At 46.4% G+C, this 26,811-nt stretch overlaps 2 gene segments (V, D, J or C); one reads left to right on the top strand and one right to left on the bottom strand.

Moving 5' to 3' along the window:
• LOC307121560 (immunoglobulin kappa variable 4-1-like) overlaps positions 1-26,811 on the top strand; it is a 242,516-nt gene that overhangs the window by 142,610 nt on the left and 73,095 nt on the right.
• On the bottom strand, positions 1,415-4,907 carry LOC307121302 (immunoglobulin lambda constant 7-like). The segment is given in 3 exons: positions 4,842-4,907; positions 3,042-3,090; positions 1,415-1,919 (listed from the first exon to the last, which is right to left on the bottom strand).

The following is a 26,811-nucleotide window of genomic DNA, read 5'->3' as shown; positions in this document are numbered from 1 at the left end:
ATTAATAATTCCTTTAAAATTTAAAATATATATTATTTTAATTTCTGTTTTCTTTCAGAGTGTAGAGGACAGATCACAGTAACTCAGAGTCCATCAATAACAGCTCAACCAGGAGAAGACGTCAGAATAAACTGTAAAACCAGCAGTAGTGTGTATGCTGGTAACCGTTTAGCCTGGTATCAGCAGAAACCTGGAGAAGCTCCTAAACTCCTCATATATTACGCAGCAAGCCTTTATACTGGAACTCCATCTAGATTTAGTGGCAGTGGATCTGGCAGTGATTTCACTCTGAGCATCAGTGGAGTCCAGACTGAAGATACAGGAGATTATTACTGTCAGAGTTATCACAGTGGTGGTGTGTTCACACAGTGATAAAGAGTCGTACAAAAACCTGTGTGAGTCAGACGTCACAGTGACTGCACTGATACAGCTGAGAGATACTGCAGCTGCTGATGGACCATCACACACAACACAATGGTGCATCAAACCTTTCACACACTTTGTTTATTTATTATGATGTAAGTAAACATGTAACACAATCTTATATCTCTTACTATAATGTGGAGAAAATGTGAGTGGTGCTTGTCCCTGCAAAATTTTCCACTACAATATTATCTATATTATTTATATATTAAATTATATTATTACAGCTCCTGACTAAACATGTTCTCAATGAAGAATCTGCTGAAGACACATCCAGGTCTCCTGGTCTTCACTTCTGAGATTTACAACAGTTTGCTGATTTAGTTATTGCTTTTACATGACGACTGAAACTAAGGCCCGCCTCTAAAATCACACCAAGATTCCTGACTTTATTTTTTGTTTTTATACCCCTAGCCTCGAGGTGTGTGTTCACCTTGAGCATTTCATCTTTGCTACAACTACAACTCCTGTGTCTTCTGATTGGCCCAATGATCCGGTTCATCTCAATTGCTGATCAAAATCAACACACATTCTGAAGCCTTGAGCCGACCCTGTTAGCGAGGGTTACCTACACAACTCTTGCCAAGAGATGGCACGAGATGCTTTCCATTTGACCCACAGAAAGATTTACATTCTTACACAATTACTGTCACAACGGCTCATTCTTGATTTGGGATCATGTTTTTGAATGATTATGGTATTTTTCTATATTAAAGTTCAGCGCCTTCTTCCGCATGTAAATGTGTAGCAGAAGTGAAAGTGGTCTGTTCCAGTCCAGATCCTGTAACCAATCAAAGAGTGAAACTGAAAATCCCATTTGCATTGTCAGGGTGGAGTGATTGTGATCCTCTCAGAATAGAGCAGCTCTGTCTCCAGAGACCATGTTCAAACCCCAAGAGCTTTATTTGACTGATTTACTGCTACTGATCAACCTTCTGAAAAGCACCTGAATCTTCATCTGTTAGTTGAATGATGTTGTCAGACACAAAGTGAACTTGTTGAGAAGCTTTATTGAATGTTGCAGCAAACACAGCAGATTGAAAGATCACACAGTGCTTTGACACATGCGAGCTCTCTTTCAGTATTGAGTTGTAAATCACTACAGCTGCAGCACTAGACTCATGTGAATCCTGCCTGACACAGGACACTCAGATACGGCTCATCTTCAGGAGAGAAACATCAGCACTCAGAGCTCTTGTGGAACGAGACCTCATGAGGAGCTCCATCATGTGTTACTCTGCAGACGTACACCTCTCCCGCTTCCCAGCGTGCTTTGCTGAGGGTCAGGACGCTACTGCGGCTGTAGCGGCCGTTCTGCTGGCTCTCTGCGCTGGTCAGAACCCCCTCGGTGACCTCTGACCCGTCCAGTGTCCAGCTCACCAGCGCCCCCTGTGGAGAGTAAGAGCTGAGCAGGCAGAGCAGTGCGGCTGAGCCTCCAGAGATCTGCAGAGAAGAGGGCGGCAGCAGAGACACTGAGGGCTTCACTGTGGGACCAGCTGCAGGAGACAAACACAACACATTCACAAACACAAAGAAAACACACTGCACTTTCATTCACAGCATTTCAACAGCAGGACAAATCACAATCACAATCTGATCCTTCATGTCCTTCAACATCACTACAGCTGATATATATACAATATACAAACTACACAATCACTATATACATTTACATCAAACCTCATCAATCAAACTCAACATTGTAATACACCGACTGATTTCATCACAGCAGATTTTAACTCAGGACATAAAGTTCTTACATTTTACTGAGATATTCAACTCAAAATCAAACTCAATTTCACACAGAATTAAAAGTCACACATAAATTGTGTTTGTATTATAAAGCACTGAATTATAATCACAACATGAGCAAAAGAGATTCAGTATCATTGACTGAACTACAGAAAGTACAACATTTACATTCTGATGTCAAATCTCTTTTCTCCATGTATGATATCTACAATAAAAGATGAACTATATATGAACTCAGTGTAGAAATAAATGAAGGAAAACAAACCTGTAATAAACTCAATAAACTCATAGTGAGACGCTTTATGGAAATATGTTTAGATTTTGTTGTTGAAAGGAATAATGCCGTTCTTCTGAATGTATAAACATGACAATATCATTGATTTAGATTCAATAATTATTCAACAATATCAGAAACACTTAAAGCCTTTATACACAATGCATTATAAAAGTATTTGAATGCATTAATTATGAATTGTTACACACATTATAATGCATGTATGATCTCATGAATAATTGTAACCACATTTATAACACATTATAATATTATCTATTCATTGCTACACCTTTAGAAATTATAATACATTAAAACTCACGACAAACAACCAATTTCAGATGCAACAAGGAATTAGCAAATATTATAATGCATTTTAACTTTGGTTACAGTTATTTATGATAAGATATAAGGCCTTATAATCTACATTATGAATATCTTTATAATGCATTATACATAAAGGCTTCAAGTAAAGTTTCAGCACAATATCTAATAATCATTATCATTAATAAATGTTGTTCTTGTTTCAACTGTAAAACACTTTCTGAAATCTAAACTGTATTTTTTTATTAGGTAATTAAATAGACAGACTTACCGATCACCAGTTTGGTTCCTCCACCGAATGTGTACCACAGTGATACAATCTAATGAAACGCTCGTACAAAAACCTCTATTCCACTCGAGTGAACACACACTCCAGCAGAGAGAGAGAAACAACACTTCAACACACTGATATTAGAAGCTCCTCAGCTCTTCTCAACACTCACTCATTCAGATTGACTCAATGATTTCTGATATAACACTGTTTAAAGAAATATATTTGATGAGCTGTGACCTCTGAGGTGACCTTTGACCTCTTTGATCATGGATGATGATGTTGTGGAGTTTCTCATAATGATGCTTCTGTTCTTCATATGCAGCTCAATCTTCAGGATTGACAGAAAAACCTGCAGCTTCAGACTTCAATCTTCAGTGAAAATCTGCTCAAATCATGAGTTTATTGAATATTATAGCCAAAGTCAATAGAAAGTGTCAACAATGAAAATATAAAAGGTATTTTGCATGTTCTCCACAGTCAAGCATGTTTTCATATTCAAGGTCTGTTCTAAAAGTCTCTGGACTGGTTCTGAATCTCCACACAAGATCATGAAACGTGAACAAGCTCTAATATGTCTCCATCTTTAACAGCCTGTTTCTTCTCCATCTGATGATTTCAGACACACATGAGGCTTCATGATAGATGGAGTGACACCATCAACTCTGATTAGAGATTCACAATCAGTCCTGATACTTTCTGAACAGACTCATGATTCATGATCTGACTTTAGTGATGGCGGTTCATCTAGTGGAAGTGTAGCAGTGATGATGGTCACATGACTGAATATGGACACAGAGATGGACGTTCATCTGCACATCCTCAGTGTCTCAGGAGTCACAATACAAATAAAACTACTGAACTAACTCAAATAACATGAGTCAGAATGTAATGATCATTGTGTAACTCTAGTGTGTGTGAGTTTGTTCTGAGCACAAGCTGTTGTAAATCCTGCCCACTTCTTTGCATTGTCAGCACATGCTTCAGTCTGAGAGTGTTTATAGTGCTGTGAGTTTAACACTTCATGACTGAGAGCAGAACAGAACACAATCTTCATCATCACACAAGACACAAGAACAACAATGAACACCATCAACATCTTCATCTGGACCATTTCACTCTTTATTCAAGGTGAGACAAACATGTTGACTCTGGTTTTGGTGTTCTTGTAAAAGTATATGATGATAGTAGTTTTAAACACTGATTGATTTTCTTTTCTCTTCTTCAGGATCCAGAGGAGTCACTCTGACTCAACCTGAAGTTAAAACTGTCCAACAGGGTCAAACAGCTTCAATAGAGTGTCATATAGATGTAGGAATATACAGCAATGACTTAGCCTGGTATCAGCAGAAACCTGGAGAAGCTCCTAAACTCCTGATTTATGACATAAACAGCCGTTATACAGGAACTCCATCTAGATTCAGTGGCAGTGGAACAGCAAGTACTGGACGAGATTTCACTCTGAGCATCAGTGGAGTCCAGACTGAAGATACAGGAGATTATTACTGTCAGAGTTATCACAGTGGTCCAGTGTTCACACAGTGATAAAGAGTCGTACAAAAACCTGTGTCAGTCAGACGTCACAGTGACTGCACTGATACAGCTGAGAGATACTGCAGCTGCTGATGGACCATCACACACAACACAATGACAGTGTCTCAAACCTTTCACACACTTTATTTATTATGATGTAAGTAAAAATGTAACACAATCTTATATCTCTTACTATAATGTGGAGAAAATGTGAGTGGTGCTTGTCCCTGCAAAAATTTCCACTACAATATTATCTCTATTATTTACTGTAGGAAAGTCAATCCCTTTAATTGCATTTCCACACTTCACCACTAGAGGGTCACATGTCTTCATATCACTGAGATCTACACACCTTTCCTTTAATGCTGCGTTCACAACGATTGCAAATTGAGCGTCGCTTCTGAATATTTTGAATCCACTCGCGCGTCCAATTTGTATAAAGCGAGCAAAGGGGTGTGGCAATATACCGGTATTGGCGATAACCACAATGTTTAAAATGAATAGGACTCTTATGATAGCATGACACGTAAATACTCCAGTGTTCGAGTCCGACTGGAGCTGTGTTTTTTTTCTCCCTCCCTATTACACACTGTTACTGTCATTAAAATAGTTCAGCTTTGTTTTTAATGTCAAAGTAGTTATATTTTGTTTCGTTTCTTCATTAAGTTGATTTAAAAAAAAAAAAAATTGGAGCAATTTTTGTTTGTTAAATTAAAGTTTTAGTTTTTTTAAAGTGACGACCAAGCGGCCGACAGTGAGTTAACCACATGTTTGATAAATTTAGCCTCTTTAATCAACACTTGATTTGTCTTGCCTATAATAAAGTCTATAGATATAAAACACTTCAAGCATCACAATGTTAGTTTAAATGTTTACTATCACCACCACAGTAAAAACACATTTTTGTCAAGCTGAGGCTGATAGTGCTCACAGCTCATGACGGCGCTCGCAAACGAAACGGCCTATACAATCTGAACTAATAAACGAAATAATACAAACAAACATGCAGGTTGTCTTACCTTACACCTCTCCGCAAAATGAATATAAATCCAATCTTCAATTCCGGCTATACAAACTCAGTTCACGTCAACGAAAGCAAAAGGTTCGAGCTGCATTGTATTCATCATCAGCTCATTTCAAGATCAAATGCCACATTAGGAGAGAATGAGCTAAGCCCTGGTGAGAGCATTTAGTCTGATTGTGTTTTTGAGCATCTGAGACTTGGGCTACTATCAGTCTCACTGCATGGCGGCCGTTTGCATGTTTTTCTTGTGGTGCCCCCTCAGCACTTGGTGCCCTACGCACAGCACGTGGTGGGAGCAGTGGCTCTGGTTTGAGTGATCGGATTTAAATCTGCCTTGAAAGAATTTCGGAAAACATTTACTCCTGAACTCTTCAGAATATTATAGATATCAGATCAGAGAAAACGAATGAAGTGAACAGGTGTAAAAAGGCCATATTGAAGCTGCGCTGAAGGAACGCTATCGGCTGCTGGCGCGGATTCTAAACACCAGTTAGAGCCAGCTCGTGTTGTTTCCACCAGTGCAGCACAGCTCATAGTTTCTTTTAATTAATTCATGTCTTTTTACATAATGTCTATTCTTGTATTTGTATTTACAATCTATTCATGGCCAATAACATTTATGTCAATATTTATTCATCATCCTGTTGAACTTGACAGTATTTCCTCTCTTGTTATTTCATAGGGAGCTTCAGAGAAGATTGATCAGTAAGAGTATTACCCTGTGTTCCCTTTCAGTCGGTCACGTTCGACGTACGTCGGAACTGACCGACGAATTGGGATCTGTTTCAGAGACCAATCTACTTCGAGTGTATTAAAAACGAGCCAATGAAGATTGGCATGCGATCACGCATTCCACGCACCGCCCCGCGTCCGCGGGTATAAATACGGAAGTGGAAGTGCCGCATACCGCTTTCAACTTCGGAGCCGAGCATTACATGTTCCTACGAAGAGTGTGTTTACACAAACTAAACGAGTCTCTACGAGAAGATCAGCTTACCTGTTCCAGTGTCGGTGTGACGGCGCTTTACAGCGGTGGTCGCGAGCAGAAGAAATCTGTCGGTTCGCTGGGCGTTTCCTCTGAGTGCTTACAGTGGGCTTGCACCTTTAAACCACTGTGAGCTGCGGCTATTCCCCTGTGTGCCTCGGCACTTGTTGGAGCGGTTTTCTCTTCTCTCTATCACTAAAAGAGCAACACGGTTTGACCCTGCGTCTTTTTCAAGATGTCATTCAAACCGTGTGTTTCTGGATGCGGTTGTTTCCTGTCCTCATTTGACGGCCACGATCTCTCTCACATATAAACATGTGAGATTGCTTTCGTGGGTGATTCATGCTCTCTCAGGAGAGCATGGTCACGTCGGCGCGTTGTTCGTCTCCCCTTTCTCGTAAGGGCTTGAGCGTTCAGCGCGCCGTGTGCCGTCGAGCGCCGGCTGACAGCGGGGGTTGCCACGGCAGCCCAGCGCGTCACTCGGCGCTCTCTAGATGCGCGGTCCAGACTATGAAACCTCAAACGGGGTTGCTTATTCCCTGATCTAGTTTCTTTTCTGGTGCTCCAGAAAAGGATTATTTTGGTTAATAAGCCTTGGTGACCTGAGGATTACAGTGGGGCATCCCCGCCGGGTACATCTCTTCGGGCCCCCACTCCTCTATCGCATCATGAGCATGCATGTTGAGACTTTGTTCGTGGGTGGTTCATGTTCTCTCATGGGGACATGGCCTCGTCGGCGCGTTGTTCGTCCTGCCCCTTTAATAGGGGCTTGAGCGTTCAGCGTGCCGTGTGCCGTCGAGTCTGGCGGCCACGCCCACTGTCTCTCATGCCTGCTGGTAGCCCAGATGGGATTGCTGGTCCTTTAAAAAAAAAAGAAAAAAAAAAGGGGGACCCAGCATTTCATTTGTGGCTCTGGCAGAGGACAGATGTCAATTGCTGCATCGGAGAGAGGGCTGTTATGCGCTGGAGATGATGACGCTGAGTTTCCCACTATAATAGTGTGTGCTCATGCTGAATCAGATTCAGTGTTGACAGCCATGCCTTCCAGGGTGGCTGCCTGGATGTGCATTGGAAGAATTTAGCAGTGTGGAGCTTTTGGTGTCAAAATATGGAACGCCAAAAGGGCCATAATCTGTATGAATTTTTTCGCTCTCTCACTACCCTCTCTCCTGCATGCACGAGGGTAGTCTTGACTCAGGGGTTATGCAGGAACTGCGTGCAGTGATGGACCTCGCTCTCCGGGTGACGGAAGTCACTGCACGCTCCCTGGGTCAGGCGATGTCCACGTTAGTGGTCCAGGAAGCTGGGGCTAGACCTGGCAGATATGCGTGAGCCTGACAGAGTTCGGTTCCTCAACGCCCCTGTCTGTCAGGCTAGCCTCTTCGGCGACGCTGTCGAGAACTCGCCCAGCAGTTCTCGGTGGCCCAGAAGTGGATGGAGGTTTAAAAAAATAAAAATAAATAAACATCCTACCCCGACGACTAGCTGCTGCCTCCACCCAGTCGTCGGCTGCAGCACCTCCATCTGCTTGTCGCCGAGGGTGCCCCCCCTGCGTCCGCCTCCGCCCCTGCTAAGCCAAGCAGCAGCCTCCACCCGGGCAGCAGGTGGCCGGGCGCAGGGGATGTGCCCAACCTGTCCAGGATACCGCGAGTCTGCTAGCAAGCACATGGGCGAGCGGCCCTGGAACGGGCAGTCCAGCGAGATGGCAAGCTGCTCGGGGAGAAGGTGTCCACACCCCTCCCTCCACCGGAGGAGGACCGGGGGGAGAATATTTTTTCGGTTCGGTCCTGCCGCTGGCTCTCCGGAGTCCAGCGGTACCCACATTCTCAGAGCAGTTTCCTCCCTCCCTGGGCTCTGAGAGGGTCAGGTTGGCAGTGTGCGACGCCCCCGGGCCTTGCCACTCCTTTCCTCCCCTCTCCCCCTTCGCCAGGGGGCAGCAGTGTGGGCACTGAGGACGCCCCCGGGCCTTCTCACCCACACTCTGCCCCACCTGGAGTACTCAGACAACACTCCGGGCCGCCTCCGGGCCTCCCGAGTCGGGTCTGAGTGCTCCACCTCACTGCCTCACCCCGGGTACGTCTGTGGTGCCGATGATCCCGCTTGTTCGGTCTCTGGGTGCCTGGCTAAAAGGCCTCCCCGGACCGTCATGCTGGCTCATCCGTACCATCAGACTCGGCTATGCGATTCGTCGCACGCCGGCCTCCCAAGTACAGGGGCATCCTCTTCACCTCAGTGTGGAGCTCGGATGCCCATGTCTTGCGGTCAGAGATCGATGTCCTGCTGGCGAAGGGCGCGATCGAGCCGGTTCCTCCAGCCGATATGAGGTCGGGGTTCTACAGCCCCTACTTCATTTTACCCAAGAAAGGTGGTGGGTTAAGACCAATCTTGGACCTGCGCATTTTGAATCGGGCCCTGCACAAGCTCCCGTTCAAGATGTTAATGCAGAAACGCAATTTTCAGTGCATCCGTCCCCAAGATTGGTTCGCAGCGATCGACCTGAAGCCCTTCGGGCTGTCCCTGTCGCCTCGCGTCTCCACGAAAGGCGTAGAGGCAGCCATTGTTCCGCTCAGAGAACGCGGCGTTCGCTTACTCAACTATCTTGACGACTGGCTTATTCTCGCCCAGTCTCGGGAGCAGTTGTGCGAACACAGGGACATGGTGCTCAGTCACCTCAGCCTGTTGGGACTTCGGGTCAACCGAGAGAAGAGCAAACTCTGTCCCACGCAGAGGATCTCTTATCTCGGTATGGAGCTGGATTCGGTCAGACGGACGGCGCGCCTCACTCCGGAGCGCGTCCGGTCAGTGTTGAACTGCTTGAATACGTTCAATGGCAGGACAGCGGCCCCACTGAAACTTTTTCAGAGGCTCCTGGGGCATATGGCATCCGCAGCCGCGGTAACGCCGCTCGGATGGCTTCATATGAGGCTGCTTCAACGCTGGTTACACGACCGAGTCCCGAGATGGGTGTGGCACAGCGGTCAGTACCGGGTCCCAGTGACTCCTTACTGTCGCCAAACCTTCAACCCGTGGTCTGACCCCTTGTTTCTCCGGGCCGGTGTGTCCTTAGAACAGGTGTCGAGGCATGCTGTGGTCTTCACGGATGCCTCATCCACGGGTTGGGGGGCCACGTACAACGGGCACGTAGTTTCGAGACTGTGGACGGGACCCCAACTACGTTGGCATATCAATTGCCTAGAGCTTCTGGCGGTACGTCTTGCCCTGGCCCGGTTCAAGAAACCGCTCCAGGGCGAACACGTACTGGTCCGTTCGGACAGCACTGCGGCCGTTGCGTACATCAACCGTCAGGGTGGTCTACGCTCCCGTTGCATGCTCCGGCTCGCCCGCCATCTCCTCCTGTGGAGTCAGAAGTTTGTGAGGTCACTTCGTGCTATTCACATTCCAGGTGCGCTGAACCAGACAGCCAACGAGCTCTCTGGCCAGTCGACACCTCCGGACGAATGGCGACTCCACCCCCGGAGCGTCCAGCTGATATGGGACCACTTTGGGGTTGCGCAGGTAGTCCTGTTTGCATCCCCAGAGTCGACCCATTGCCAGTGGTACTACTCCCTGACCGGAGGTACCTTAGGCATAGATGCACTGGCGCACAGCTGGCCCCGGGACCTACGCAAATATGCGTTTCCCCCAGTGAGCCTTCTTGCACAGACCCTGTGCAAGGTCAGGGAGGACGAGGAGCAGGTCTTGTTAGTTGCGCCCTATTGGCCCAACCGGACCTGGTTCCCCGAACTCACACTCCTCGCGACAGCCCCTCCCTGGCCGATTCCCCTGAGGAAGGACCTTCTTTCTCAGGGACGGGGCACTCTATGGCACCCGCGTCCAGACCTCTGGAAACTCCATGTCTGGTCCCTGGACGGGACGCGGAGGTTCTAGATGGCCTACCGCAAGCTGTGGTAGACATCATCGCTTCAGCTAGAGCCCCCTCTACGAGGCTCCTCTATGCTCTGAAGTGGAACCTGTTCGTCGTTGGTGCTCTTCCCGCCAGGAAGACCCCCGGAAGTGTTCAATTACGTCGTGCTTTCCTTCCTGCAGGATGGGTTGGAGCAGCGGCTGTCTCCCTCCACCCTCAAAGTGTACGTCGCTGCAATAGCGGCGTATCACGATGCAGTAGACGGTAAATCCGTGGGTAGGCACGACTTAATAGTCAGGTTCCTCAGAGGTGCGAGGAGACTAAAATCCTCCTCGTTCTACCTCGTTACCCTCTTGGGACTTAGCCCTGGTGCTTAGAGCACTCCAGGGTCCTCCATTTGAGCCTTTGCAGTCAGTCGAGCTAAAAATCCTGTCCATGAAGACAGTCCTCCTGACCGCATTGGCCTCAATCAAGAGGGTGGGGGACCTGCATGCGCTTTCGGTCGACGAATCGTGCCTAGAATTCGGGCCGGCCAACTCTCACGTTGTCCTGAGACCCCGGCCTGGATATGTGCCCAAGGTTCCTACCACTCCCTTCCGGGACCAGGTAGTGAACCTGCAAGCGCTGCCTTCGGAGGAGGCAGACCCAGCCCTAGCTTTATGTCCCGTCCGCGCTCTTCGCGCTTACGTTGACCGGACACAAAGCTTCAGATCCTCACAGCAGCTCTTCGTCTGTTACGGAGGTCAGCAGAAGGGAAAGGCTGTCTCCAAGCAGAGGTTGGCCCACTGGATAGTGGATGCCATTGTCTTGGCTTACCATTCCCAAGACGTACCTTGCCCGTTCGGGGTGCGGGCTCACTCAACAAGGAGTGTTGCTTCATCCTGGGCGCTGGCTCAAGGTGCCTCGCTGACAGACATTTGTAGAGCTGCGGGCTGGGCGACACCTAACACGTTCGCTAGATTTTATAGCCTCCGTGTAGAGCCGGTATCTTCCCGCATCCTCGCCCCCCCGGGGCCAGTAGCGCTAAGTACCCGTTCTAGTGTCGGCTTGCAACGCCACTCCCGCCTCCGGGCCGGATACGTGCGTCTATTCTTAATCCAGTTGTGTTCCCCGGAAACGGCTAACCCTGTCGAGTTCCTCCGTCACCCTTGCGGTGTCAGACGTTGCGGACCGTCTGACGCCAGGCCTGCACCCGTATGCTTGTGGAACGTGTGTGTAGGCTGGGTTCCATATGTTGCGGTCCCCTCACGGCTACCCCATATGTGTATTCTCCACGGTATCTGCTACCCTACTCGGTTAGCCCTGTGTCTTTCCCTCGACAGAGCCCGCTCTGTCATCTCTGGGCGTGTTCTTCCCCCCCTGGGATCAGGTTAGGTCCACCCCAGAGATTTCCATAGTTGCACTACCCTAGGTTAGGTTAGTCCTGATGCGTATTTCCACCTCTCCTTCCATTGAAGGATGTGGCTCCGCAGCGTACCATCTCCCGAGACGGGCACGCTTTCCCAGCGTTATCCAATAGTCACGCTGAGTGGGTCTTGCAGGAACAGCAGTGACTGTCCTTCCCTGCCCGGAGCCCTGACTTCCACTCCAACAGAGGAGTGATTCAGCGAGCTCAGGCAGGGCGCTGGAAGGGCCAGCTCCCTGGCGTTTTGGTAGGGATCCCAATTCGTCGGTCAGTTCCGACGTACGTCGAACGTGACCGACTAAAACGGAACGTCTCGGTTACGTATGTATGTGAAGGAGGGAACGGAGACGTACGTCCCGTCGCCAGGTGCTGTGCTTCAGCTGAAGGCCCGAGCCACACTTCTCGGCTCCTCAGTTGAAAACGGTATGCGGCACTTCCACTTCCGTATTTATACCCGCGGACGCGGGGCGGTGCGTGGAATGCGTGATCGCATGCCAATCTTCATTGGCTCGTTTTTAATACACTCGAAGTAGATTGGTCTCTGAAACAGATCCCAATTCGTCGGTCAGTTCCGACGTACATCTCCGTTCCCTCCTTCAGGGAACGAGGGTTACATACGTAACCGAGACGTTTATCAGTATCCAATAATGTCCGTTGGGTAAAAAAAGAAAACCTAAATAAAAATGGATTGGATAACTCCACCCCCCCCCCAAGGTTTCTATAGATATCGCGATATATCGATATCGTGATTTTTTTTGGCCACAATAACCGTGGTGTGAAAAATCTAATATCATGACATCCCTAAGCGAGCATTTTAAAGCGAAATAGACGCGCGTTCGAGTTGCTCCATGAGCTGCGCCTGGATGACGACCACTTCAGCCGTACTTGCGACGTTCCCGTGCCCATATAGCTCTGTACGACTGCACACTGCCAATATCAGTCGTTCCTCCATGTTGAATGAGTGACTCTGGACGGGCTTGCCCCCGTTTATCACATCACTTCACCACGTGACAGCACGCCAAATACGTTTACTAGGGGTGGCACGGTTCACAAAACCCACGGTTTGGTTCGTATCACAGTTTTAGGGTCACGGTTTTCGGTTCTGTACGGTTCTTGTTGTTGTTTTTTTATTTTAATCATTAACACTCAAGAAATTTACTTCAGCCAGTCCCACCAGAAAAACGTGATTATGTGATTGCATGATTTAATGCATAATCAGCCAAAGTCCGCATATTTATGCGGGGGCCGCATTTTTTTCAAATAGACCGCACTTTCGCCGCATAAATTGCCTATTTCCACGTGCAAAATATGCGGGGCTAGCATGATTTCATAATCCCCGAATTTCCGTTGCAAAAAAGTCATATATATTAGCAGAAAGTTGAAAAATGTTTGTTTACTTCACACAAGAGCCGCCATTTCCCCCTGTTGCCATGGGAACGCTTTGAAGTGATGTAATTACCCAACGTGAACGTCATCGAAAAGCTGCAAACCCTGCGGAGAAACCATAGATATCGGAGAAACCATGATGAAGCGCAAACTCCCATTGGCCAACAAAAATAACAGCAAAAGAGCAAAGCAGTTTCCCGCTGTGCTGACCGATTTCAGAACACAGCATCATGAAGCTTCAGAGCGTTATGAGTCGGATCGCCAAAGTCACGTATTTCAGCAGTTTGACACGCAATCCGAATCATGAATCGACTCACTGATTCATAACGCTTCGAAGCTTCATGATGCTGTTTGTTTTTAAATCGGTCATCACTATATAATTCGTTATTTAGGTTTTTTTGCTCACAAAAACTATTCTCGTCGCTTCATAAAGTTATTGTACTGTAGTGAGATGGACTTTGTAACGACGTCTTTAGTGCTTTTATGGCTCTTGAGAGTGTGCAGTGCATTGTGCCAATGGAGGCCTTTCTGAGCATCGGATTTACACTAAAATATCTTCATCTGTGTCTGAAGATGAACGGAGGTCTGACGGGTGTCCAGCGACATGAGGGGACGTCATTCATGACAGAATTTACATTTCTGGGTGAACTAACCCTTTAAGAGATTGCACTTTGTGCATTGGAAGCACTCAAATGTCTGTAAAACAGGAAGTTATTTATTCATTTCTTCAGAAGTTGTAGAATATTCCTTTTGTAAAGCTACAGAACTTTGTTTGACTCAATGTTTTGTAAATTTGAGCCATTATTAAGGTCTTCAATAAAACAAGATGAGAACTTAAATATTCCCAGCACTTTCTGTCATGTAGTGCTTTTTTTCTCTTTTTCATCAAACCGCAGTTTTTGGAAGTTCCCGCAATTTTATTGCATAAATTGCATAAATATCCCGCATTTTCCATCGCATTTTTTAAGAAACCGTGCCGCATAATCAAGGATTTTTGCCCGCAACTTTTACAAAAAAAAGCCGCATTTTTCTGGAAGGACTGTTCAACAGGATACAGTATTTTTTTTAAATGTTTATATCATGTAGAAGTTGTTTCCTAACTGGCTGTCTCCAGTTTACACTACCGAGTCCAACACATTGGCGTAACATTTTTCATGTTAATCATGTTCATTTTGATCAGAACAATGCACTGTGGCTTTAATTCAGCGTGAGCAGCTGACCTGATTAAAATGAAAAAATAACAAATTCACCATGAAATCATGTAGTGAAGTGTTTCGTGTGTTTCACGTTCACCCTGATAAAATACACGAAAACACATCACTGCCAGGAGTTTTTCCCCAATTATCAAAGGCCTGTTTAAATTATTAAAACTAGAAGCATATCTTAACTATAATGTTACATTTATCATGTGAACTACTTATATGTGAACTATGTTATATGCATGTGTGTTTGGGACAGAGGGGAACACGGTCGCATTTGCAGCAGATGCTGTCCATCATAAATCAAAGCACGACACAGACAGGGGTCGGAGGAGAACACCGGACAATGTGACAGAATGGACAATATACGAGCTGCACGAGCCGCGGTTCAGCTGCGCGAAACTAACGCTGCCAGTGTGTGAATGCACAATGCGCCGCTCTCCATATGCACTGCTTCTGCCCTGCCAACTGCTTGCGCGAGCAGTGTGAAGCCGACGTTATACGACGCTGGCGCATCCTCCAACTCCGGGCAGCCTTCCTTATCTCTCCCACTTGGCATTTCTACACGTGACATGACCTGCAACACTCCACTTTTACTGTCTTTTACTTCTTTTACTGTATGTCCACACATATTCTTATTTTGCGCGAAAAGGACACCCGCTGTCTGAGGTAACAGACCGTGCCGAACCGTGCCGCACACACGCTCCGAACCGAGACAAGCGAACCGAACGTTTCGGATGTTTTTTCATATACAGTGCCACCCCTAACATTTACCAACTTAATATCTCCGATTTATTTGTAAGTGTGAACTTGTGAATTCACTTCAACGCGTGAATGCACAATAAACATTATTCATGAGAATGAACTGGTTTAATCCAATCCCTGCTCTGTGTTACGCATGAGAACGCATTACAGCGGAGAATTCAAATTTCACGAAAGACCGTTTCAGTGCTGTTTGTTCACCACTCCTGTTCAGCTTTGTGTTCAGACACGCGTGTTGTAAGTATGTTTCCTCAGTTCAGTAACACATAAGTGTTGTTTGCATTTTCCCCATGATGCGGTCAGAGCTGGAGTTTGACTAATACTTCCTTCACCAGCTGTCACAGGATCTGCTGACACAGTTCTACACGCCGTCATCGAGTCTGTCAGAATATATATTCAGAATATATAATATAGTTCATATATAACTGTCTGGTTTAATTCAACCACCAAATCAGACATCAGGAGACTACAACAGACAGCCTGTTCCCCTGCACACCCTCCTGGACCTGTTCTCCTCCAGAGCAGGTCAAATCATCACAGACTCCACTCACTGTTGCTTTCTGGCCCGCGACTCAGAACAATAGACACTAGAAAATTATTACCCATAATACTGTAAAGATGAACAAAAACCTTATTTTTTCTATCTCTGTCAAAACCACCAGCTGGAGTGTCCAGATCTCCAACAGAGGGCACTCCTTCTGTCTCAACCCCGGGCAACTGCCCATATGCCCTTCTCGACTCACGTTGCCCTTCCGAGGTGGAAAACAATACGTACAATCGTACAATGGATGCAGAATTTCAATTTCAATTGTCACCCATAGGAATAAAGTGGAGTGCGGCGCGACAGAAGTGTTGCATGGACAAGTGGATCTGCACCTTGAGCCTGCATGAGCGGCACTACAAGGAGATTGTCGCGGTTGTCGGGTGAGACGACTTAACGTTGTAGGAAAGATATAACAAACGGACGATCATCATCATCAAGTTTTATGAAATGAATTAAAATCTTCATAAATCCAGGATGAGTTGGCCACATTTAACCTCTAAACTGTCACCGTCCCGCTAGCGGGACAGCTGGCACTCTTTTTTTGATCACCTTTTTTTCATATCATATATTTTAGTAATTATCATAAATTAGGGATAATTCGAAAGCTTACGAACTCAAAATTCATCCTTTGAAAACCGTTTTGAAATTGGACGTTGTGTTACCATGGAAATGATACTTTAAATGATTTTAGCAGGCTCCTCCCCTAGTGGGCGGTGTCGTGTTTCATATTACAACATTTATTTTAACGACTTTATAATCAAAATCTTTTCTAATCTTGACAAAACACATATCGGCGGAAAGGTCTGAGTCTCAAGGTTCCATTTTTGGTGACTGTTTTGTGATGGAAGTGACATTTGGACAGAAAATTACAGGAAAATGCATCAAAAAAACAACCAATGGAATTTAAATGACACCCGGTGGCTGTTTGTGGTACAGCGCCTAAACAAAATCTCATGGGAACTTTAATTATTGTGATATCAACTTCAAATTTGGAACACAACTTGGTTAGACATGTGGCTTTAATTTTACAGTAATTTTAGATTAAAACATTTTTGTAAAATATATATTTTATATAAAATAAAAAATATTTAGTACAGTATTTTTTATTTACAGTAAATTTAAACTTCCATAACTTTTTCATACTTTCATATTTTAGAAACTATTATAACTGTCTTGGCTACCTTGCACCAAGGGGTTACAGGAAATAAAAGGGAGGGATCATATTTGCAAAATACCCAGGACTGGATACAAAGTATCTCAAAGATCAAAACAAAGAAGAAAGGAAAAAACAACCAAAATACTAGAAATCCACAAATATACTCTTTTATAAGTGATGGTTACATAAACAAACAAACCATATAACCAAAAATAACAACAACAACAACCGTGGCCTGTTATAGGAGGGTTCTGGAGTACTAATTAGTGATTGGAACAGGACATCAAATACCAGTTTCGTAAGGATGAGATCAGTCTTTGTTAATAGTTGGCAAGACGATGTCTAGATGTCCTTATAGAGAAGTTATTTTCATTACAATCCTTTGGCCAATAGTTTAACCACATCCAAAGGTACTCAAACCAGTAGGTCCTCTGGCAAATAATCCAGGATTAAGTATGACATAAAAATCCTCTACAAACAAAAGAAATACAACAAATTGCCTCCTCATTCGTAAACAAGGAACTTAAATTCAAACAATATATTGACAAAGAATGGATCTCCAACTAAAAAATATACAAGGAACAAAACAGGGAATAAAGCAACACTTACAGTTGGGCAGCAAACAAACAGTTTCCCAAACAAGGATTCAAAAACGAGTGCAGCAGACGGCAAACCAAACTGGTTCTTCTTCTGCTACTTCTCAAATTTATACAAAACATGGAGTACTACTAGTGACCCCTAGTGATGAGGATGAACATAGCCTCCCAGAAAAGATAGAATGCCTTGTAATAGGCTGTGACTGTTACATAATACTTTAGAAATAATCTGCCGAGTGTCTGCTTTAAAACAATATCAAATGTAGGTCTATATTCCAAAGCATTCTTGAATTACAGCCATTTAAGTTTGGATAGTGCATTTTCATGTGTATTCTTAAAAAGGGGGGTGACAGTTAAGAGGTTAGCCTAAATGATCAGACAGATAGCTTGCAGACAAGCAGCCTAGGCTAGGGGAGAGCAGGGACGAAAGTACCATTTTTCAGAAAATCGTAATTTTAAAAGATAATGTTTTAGACTGAGATAAATTTTTGCTGTGGTCAATAACTCACAAGTGTGGTCTATCAATAGCAGGTGGTATTTTGTACTAATGTAGAATGACTACAGTATAATTTCACTTTGAACATAAGCTGCACATTGACCACATCAGGTGGGACGAAAGTAACAACAATAAAAGCTAGATTTTTTGTGTTACTCTTGTTTTTATTAAACATACCAGACTATGACCTTGTTAATATGTAACTGTAAACATATTTTGTCCTTTATCTTTGCAAAAAAAAAAACTAAATTACATTTTCATTGTAAATGTTAAAGTTCATCAAATGTTTCAAATGTAAAATGACAGTACAAACTTGAATTGTTTAGAATATTTTTTTCTTTGCAATGTCAATCTATGTGATAAGTTTTTTCTTCAACAGTATGAACAATATGAAAATTAAATTAAATGAAATTAAATGTGCATAATATGCATTATATATATATATAATAGCGGGACAAAAGTAACAAGTGTGTGTGTGTGTGTGGGGGGGGGGGGGGGGTTGTTAGGGGAGTGCCCTTTTTTTAGGTCAGAGCAACTGCCCCTCAAAATTCCTGTGCACGTCCCAGGTCACGTTCACAGTCGAGCTGCTCTTCATGTCTATGGTAGAATCACAGCCGTGCTGATATTCAGTATAACTCACTCTTGATCCTGTGAAACTGATGAACTGTGTCAGGATGAAAGAAAGGATGAAAGAACAACACCTTCTGACATTTAAACACAACTTCAGCAAAGGCATGTAACTCTAATAAAAATATGGTAGCGTCTATTTGTATTAAGTAAAATAGCATTAGATGAAAAGCACTTAGTGTCACTTGGGTCGGCCTCGTCATTTATGCATTTAGCAGACACTTTTATCCAAAGCGACTTACAACTGAGAAATACAAGAAGCGATCCGCCATGAAGAGGCAACAGAACACAGAAAGTATCTGAATTACTAAGTTCTGGGCATTACACATAGCATCATACGCCAGGGTAGGGAGGCAGTCGAGGAAAATAGAAGGATTTTCTTTTTTTTCCACAAACTTCATCCACTGTTCTTACTCTCCACAGCACAATAACTGTCACCCTTGTGTCTTTTGTAATTGACACAACCAGACAATGGTGGGCATAGTTAGTGTTACAAGAAGACGTTGAGAGATGGGAGAGCGATAAATCGAAATCCCTCCAGCGCGACGACGATCCGCTTAGATCTGCTCTGACGGATAGATCTGTATAGCCTGTTGTGACCACACCATTAACACAATTCATGTCGTTTTCACAATCATTTAACGTTTCTAAACTGCTTACATTTTCTTTACATCCAAGCTTAGCCAATACCAAAATCATGGACAATTATTCACAAATGCTTACACACAGTTTTTGAAACTATGGCTCAATTTCTCAAAACTCAACACACAAAACGGCTCGGGTTACGTCTGTAACCCTTGTTCCCTGAGAAGGGAACGAGCACTGCGTCGGAACGACATTTTGGGGATACTCCCTAAGCATTAGCGAATCTGAAGTCTGTATAGAAACTAGCCCAATCTGATTGGTGTGCGTGATGACGTCACTGTGACGGCGTACCCGGAAGTATAAAAGGGGAGCCGGCGCATTGAAACGGCAGCTATTGCTCTGAAGCATGCGCTCCAGGTGTGCCGAGGTGTGGTGACGCGACGCAGTGCTCGTTCCCTTCTCAGGGAACAAGGGTTACAGACGTAACCCGAGCCGTTCCCTTTCGAGGGAACTCTCACTGCGTCGGAACGACATTTTGGGGAACAAGTACCCACTAGCCCACACCGAGGGTAGCGCCTGCCCTAGTGTGAAACCGGAGACCGGGCACAACTAGGACTTGAGTACCCTAGCGCCAGGCGCCGTAGGGAGATACTTCTCCACACTTTCCTTTTCCGTGCCCCAACCGGTGAGGGAGGCGTCAGTTTCCCGGCAACAGGACGCTCCCAACACCGGCCCCTGGGACAGAAACCAAGGTTTCTTCCATATAACTAGGGAACTGTACTAGGGAACTGTACATCCAGCAGGTGCCTACCCCAGACCATCACCCAAAGGAGTGTGGAAAGCCCATGGCAGCCACGGACACCCTGAGTGTGGACGGGGTTAGACCCGCAGAGAAGCGATCTTGGAGGAACTCCAGCACTGAAGCCACCGGCCAGTTAACTGGGTCCACCTCACGCTCCCTGCACCAAGTGGCTCACCACTTGGGGCTGTACAGCCTCCTGCAGATGGAGCCCTGGAACTGAGTAAAGTCTCTATCACCTCTGCTGACAGGCCAGCCTCTAGGTACCTGACCCCCTCAAGGGCCAGACCCAAAGGTTCCAAACCTCAGGCCGGGGGTGAAATATTGTGCCCCCTGCTTGAGATAGGAGATCCCTCCTCAGAGGAATCTGCCATGGAGGACCTGCCAGCAGCACTATGATATCCGAGAACCAAACTCGCGTCGGCCAACGGGGTGCTACTGAAGGTAGGCTGACACCCTGTTGGCGGACCCTCTCCAGGACTCCCGGGAGCAGAGCAATCGGGGGAAATGCGTACAGACGCAGCCTCGGCCACGTCTGAACCATGGCATCCAACCCCAGCGGGGCTGGATGCGTGAGGGAAAACCACAATGGACAGTGGGACGTCTCATGATACGCAAACAGGTCCACTTCCGCTGGGCCTCTGGGTGGAGTCGCCACTTCCCGGGCCTCAGCCCCTGCCTCGACAGGATGTCTGCTCCCTGATTTTGAACCCCCGTGACACACATTGCCCTAATGGACAACAGTTTCCCTTGGGACCACAGGAGAATTTGATGCGCCAGTCTACATAGAGGGCGCAACCTCAAACCCCCCTGATGATTCAGGTACGCTACAACTGACGTATTGTCTGTTCGTACCAGGGCATGTTGGCCGCAGAGGTCCGGGAGAAAGCTCCTGAGAGCTTTATAGACCGCCATCATCTCCAGGCAATTTATGTGCCAGGAGGAATGACGGCCCTCCCACGGGCCCCTCGCAAAGCGGCCCTCCATGACCGCGCCCCAAACAGTGAGGGAGGCATCTGTTGAAACGGATTTCCGGCAACAGGACACTCCTAACACTGGCCCCTGGGACAGAAACCAATCTTTCTTTCATATGACTAGGGAATGAAGGCATCTGCGCGTTACCCTGATCATACGGAAAGCATTTCCTCTGGGGGAAAACCCCTTGGTTTTCAGCCACCACTGTAGAGGTCTCATGTGCAGCAGGCCAAAAGGTATCACGTTGGACGCTGCTGCCATTTGCCCCAGCACTCTCTGAAAGTGCTTCACAGTGATGCTGTGGCCTAGTCTTATTCCTGAGACCATCGCCAGTATGGTCTCGACTCGCGCGGGAGACAATTGTGCCCGCATCGTCGTCGAGTCCCATAGGATCCCAAGGAACGTAGTCCTCTGGGACGGCGTCAACACACTCTTTGTTGTGTTGAGTCTCAGCCCCAAGCACTTTATATGGGCCAGAACGACATCTCGATGCCGAACTGCCATATCGTACGACTGGGCCGATATGAGCCACTCGTCGATATAATTCAGCACACGGATGCCCTGAAGTCTCAATGGAGCCAGAGCTGCATCCATGCACTTTGTGAATGTGCGTGGGGAAAGAGCTAGACCGAAGGGGAGCACTCGATATTGGTACGCCTCGCCCCCTAAAGCGAACCTCAAGAACTTCCTGTGACATGGAAGGATGGAGATATGGAAGTATGCATCCTTTAAATCTATCGTGACGAACCAGTCCTCGAACTGGATCTGACTCACGATGATAGGAACCGTGAGCATTTTGAATCTGAACCTCAGCAGAGACCGATTCAAATACCTCAGGTCTATAATCGGACGCAACCCTCCATCCTTTTTGGGAACTATAAAGTACCGGCTGTAGAACCCAGACTCCCTCTCCAGCGGAGGAACACGCTCTATGGCTTCCTTCGCCAGCAAGGATTTTACTTCTAGTTCCATTACCCGAACCCGCTCTGGTACCACTGCAGTCCAGTTCAACCCCCTGAAACTTGGAGGAGGGTGACCGAACTGCAGTCTGTAACCTTTCTCTACAGTACGCAGGACCCATGTAGAAATATTCGGAAGGCATTTCAATGCGCCGAGATAATCTAACTAATCTACTCTCGAGGCTGGCTTCGGGTGTTACACGAGCCTCGTCCCCAACCCCCTGAAGCAGCATGCGTTCGCGGGAAATCGATGTGGCCCAAAGCGTCATAGACGGCGGGATTCCACATCGATTTCCCCAGAGCGCCCCAGAAGAAGCAACCTCGATTGCCCTTCTGCGAGGGGGACCGCCCTTAGAAGCCCTGCCGCAGCTAGGGCTTCTTCCCAGCAGCCTTCCGAGCCCTGAGAACGTTCCTCAGATCGCCTCTGGGAGCGGAAGGCTGCTGGTGAGTCTGCTGGAGAGAGCGCCGTCTCTGTTGCCAAGCTCCCGGAGGAGGGGCTCTAGAGGCGACGCTCTCCCTCTGCAGCTGACGGTGTGAGGAGCTAGTGGACGGCTGAGGCTGCCCCCTAGGGGCCGCCTTCCCCGGCTCCGAGCAGCGAGGGACGAACTGACGGAAGTCTGCTGACTGACTCTTTGCCTCCTAGTATTTGGCGACAACGGCCTCAACCGCGTCGCCAAATAGACCCGAAGGCGAAATCGGGGAGTCTAGGAGGAAGGACTTGCCCTTCTCCTTCATCCCCGATAAGTTCAGCCATAAATGTCTCTCCACAGTCTCCAAGGAAGCCATAGAACGGCCGACAGCACGAGCTGTCTCCTTGGTGATGCGGAGAGACAAATCCGCAGCCTTCCGCAGTTCCAAAACATCCTCCGGAGAGGGTCCCTCGCCCTCATCGAGCTCCTTGAGGAGGTCGGCCTGGTAGGCCTGCAAGATGGAAAGGGTATGCAGGGAACTACCAGCCCGCCCAGCCGCCAAATGGGCCTTGCCCACCAAGGATGAGGTATCCCGACAGGGCTTGGTGGGCAATACCGGGGCTTTGAGGGACGATGCAGATTCGGGCGAAAGATAACTCGTTTGAGCCTCCTCCACCCGAGGCATCGTCCCATACCCTGCCTCGCGGGCCCCCAGAACATTAGAATAATCCAACACTGAGGGATTGGAAACCCGCGAGGAGAAGGGTTTCTTCCAGGATCTACACACCTCGGTGTGTAAATCCGGGAAGAATGGCAAGCCCCGGCGAGGTGCTTGAACCCGGCGAGAAAGGAACCGGTCGTCCAGCCTACTTGGTGGCTGGACTTCCGGCACCTCCTGTGGCCAATCGATGTTCAATTTGGCCACCGCACGAGTCAACACCTCGACCAGCTCCTCTTGGGCGGGTGAATGAAGCGAGGACATACTTCCTGCTTCTCCACCCAGCGCGGGCTTCCACACGGGGAGGAAGATCATCAGAACTGTCAGAGGAGGATTGGGAAAGTGCCGCAGCAGTCCCAAAACCCTCTGACAAGTCCCGTTGTGAACCCCATGATCTGCAACGCCGCGCTGCCTCAGCAATCCCTCGAGAGCCGCCCGAGCATGCTCCACGCCCAAACAATGCACACAAAGCAGGTGTGCATCCGAGCCAGATATAAAAAGTGGGCAAGGATGCACACACTGCCTGTAGCTTTCTCTCTCACTCATTCTCTTTCTTTCTTTTTCTTTCACACACACACACTCTGGGACAGACAACAATAAATAGACAGACTTGTAACACAGAGCGCAATGCTGAAGAGCAATAACTGCCTTTTCAATGCGCCGGCTCCCCTTTTATACTTCCGGGTACGCCGTCACAGTGACGTCATCACGCACGCCAATCAGATTGGGCTAGTTTCTATATGGACTTCAGATTCGCTAATGCTTAGGGAGTATCCCCAAAATGTCGTTCCGACGCAGTGAGAGTTCCCTCGAAAGGGAACCACAAAACATACACACAAGATGCAAAACATCAAAAGAAAAAACTTCAATCAAAACTATATTTACTCTTCCAAAAAAAATTATTTTTGTGTAGTAACTCTACACACAAACATAAAATGATTATCCACATACTCACCAAACTACACACAGATGTGAAAAATGTAAAACACTATTATTACAATATACTATAGTGTGTGTTGTGCGTGTTCAGTGTACAGGAGCGTATACAGTATGGATGTCCAACTGATGAATTTTACACAGTTATGGAACTGAACTGATTCAACACTGAACTGACTTGAGCTGAATAATGACATTGGCTTGTTAGAGCTGCTTTACAGCAGAATATGAGTTATATATATATATATAATTGTTGTATAAAGCACTTTAGAAATAAAGTTGACTTTCTGATTTGGCTTGTATGGGTTAGCCATCCATAAGAAAGTCAACTTTACTGCATTTCTAAAGCGCTTTGTTTGTTTGTGTGTGTGTGTGTGTGTGTGTGTGAGCGTGAGAGTGGGCGTGAGTGTGTGTGTGTGTGTGTGTGTGTTATGTATGCTGGCTAAGTCACAGTCGATGACAAGATCATTTTTTTAATTTTGTAATTTGATTGAAGTGCTCACACTTCAGATTCATCTGTTCTTGATAATGTTTCTGATATTAGCGATGTGTTGAGGAAACCAGGGGCCCTCTGGTTTGCCAACCATCCCAATAATCAGAAAGTTTAAACACTTGGAATTGTAATAGCAGCAGGTCTGTATCTGCTTGAGAATTTGTGTCATTGACTTGTGATCTGTAGTCATGCATATGTGCAATGCAGTGTTTTCCCATGAGTTGGTTTAAGGTTGTAAATAGCGTATGCTATATTTCTTTGTTAGAAAGTCATCATGGGATCTCTACTGCCCTGTGTGTGTGACTCTATCTGGATCTGTTAGATCTTTAGTGAAGTAACACTTTTACACTCTATGCCATCTTTGTTGTCTATGATGTGTAGTGTTCAGCCTGAATAGACTTGATCTACAGGTGATGATGTTGTGAGTGTAGGGTGTGTGTTCTGTGTTCATGTTTGGGAGATGGGTGGAATCTAATCTATACCAATCTGTGTTGCATAATTTAGTTCCAGTTTTTACACTGGGAGGTCATGTAGACATATTGTGAGGTGTGAATGCCATGGGGGCCTTCTGGGCGTCCGTCCTCCAAGGAATTGCAATTGTCAACCTGAGATAGAAACACATTTTGAGAGAAACACAGTTAATTCTGACATTATCAACAGCTTCACAGTCAGACGTGGACTTTGTTTAAATGGCACCATTATGCCTGTTGCAATTTTCATCACAGATTTCACATGAAACAGAGTTTCATCGGCCAGAGTTTGTTCGTTCTCATTGCGCGTTTCTAGTCTGTTGCAACAAAGCTAATAAAACAATAGAGAAAGCATTTCGCTTATTTTAAAACTTAAGGCTTTTTAAACTAATTTACAGCTCTTCATCAAGTCCCAGAAAATAGACGTTATTCCAAGTAAGATTTAATTGTTGCGTATGCAGAACAAGCGTTTTTATTCCTCATCTGCGAGCCCGTCTGTTTTTCCTTCAACATTTCTAAAAAGGCTGAAAATTTTGACTTACCACAACAGCTGAAGAAAGAGAAACTCAAACCTTGTGTCAATTTTAATTCCAAAACTCCGCTGGAAGCACGTTGTTCATCCAAGTTGAACATCACGTCGGGATCACCAAGCTGTAAGGCAAGTTATGCCAGTTTTCTCAGCCTTTCATCTCTAATTCTGAAATCTTCTCCGTCAGCCTGACTATCTCCTTACATTTATCACATGGAGAATGGAGAAGGATATGCTAAACATGTAGCATGCAGTGCAAGTGACAATGACAGGAGAAGGTGACATGGCTTACCGTGTTTGTTGAATAATCCAACTCACCACAGTTGTTTGATGAACTCAGAAAACAGGAGACGCAGATGACAGCGAAATGGTAACGTGTGATAGTGATTTAGATTAAAAGCTAGCGATGTCAAATTTAACGTGATAGGCAATATTAAACAATATATGGTGATGAGTGAAGTTATATTTAGCAGTAAAACAAAGAAAATATATCTGTGGCGGAGGGGGCGTGGTTTTGCGAGGTCTGTAGCGGGAGAGAGAGAGCAGGGCCGAGCGGTTGGTAAGTAGGTCAAGTGCAAATTAATAACACCTGTGTCTGATTGCAGTAATTGGCTGGAGAGACTGCTTATAAGCTGCAGCAGAGAGCGAGATGGCAGAGAGAGCTCAGGACTGGGACTGACATGCACACACACGGCTGAGGCTATATGCTGAGAGAGAGTTTGGAGTTTGAACTACAAGTGATTGGAAAAGTTTATGAGTTTGAGTTGAATGCGCCGAGCGCATGTACAAATATTGAGGATCGTAAAGATCAATAAATTGCAGTCTCAGTCAAGCCGACCCCGTCTTCTTCCTTCCTACGCCACATCAAAGCTTTACTACACTGGTGCCGAAACCCGGGAAGGAAGAAGAGTGCCGCCGCGATGGAGACCCCGCCAAAAACGCCGCTTGCGGACCTCGTACAATCGCTCGCTGGTCTTCACCAACAGAACCATGACGACCTGCTGGCCGTGAGGGCGGAGCAGGATCGACGCTTCGAGGCCCTCATCCAGGCCCAACACGAAGACCGCGAGCTGTTCCGGAGCTGGATCGTCCGGGAGGTTCCGGCCACCCCCCCGTGTAACACCGACTTGGCCGCTACCATCAGCCTCTCGAAGATGGGACCGGAGGATGACCCGGAGGCGTTCCTCGACCTCTTCGAGAGGTCCGCCGAGTCCCGGGGGTGGCCCAGGTCGGACTGGCCAATGCGGCTCCTGCCACTGTTGTCTGGGGATGCACAGGCAGCCGCCCACCAACTGCCAGTCCAGAACCTCCTGGACTA

Source organism: Gobio gobio, assembly GCF_949357685.1.
Source record: "Gobio gobio genome assembly, chromosome: 25".
In the NCBI taxonomy this organism is placed as follows: domain Eukaryota; kingdom Metazoa; phylum Chordata; class Actinopteri; order Cypriniformes; family Gobionidae; genus Gobio; species Gobio gobio.
This window is presented reverse-complemented; position numbering and strand designations above follow the sequence as displayed.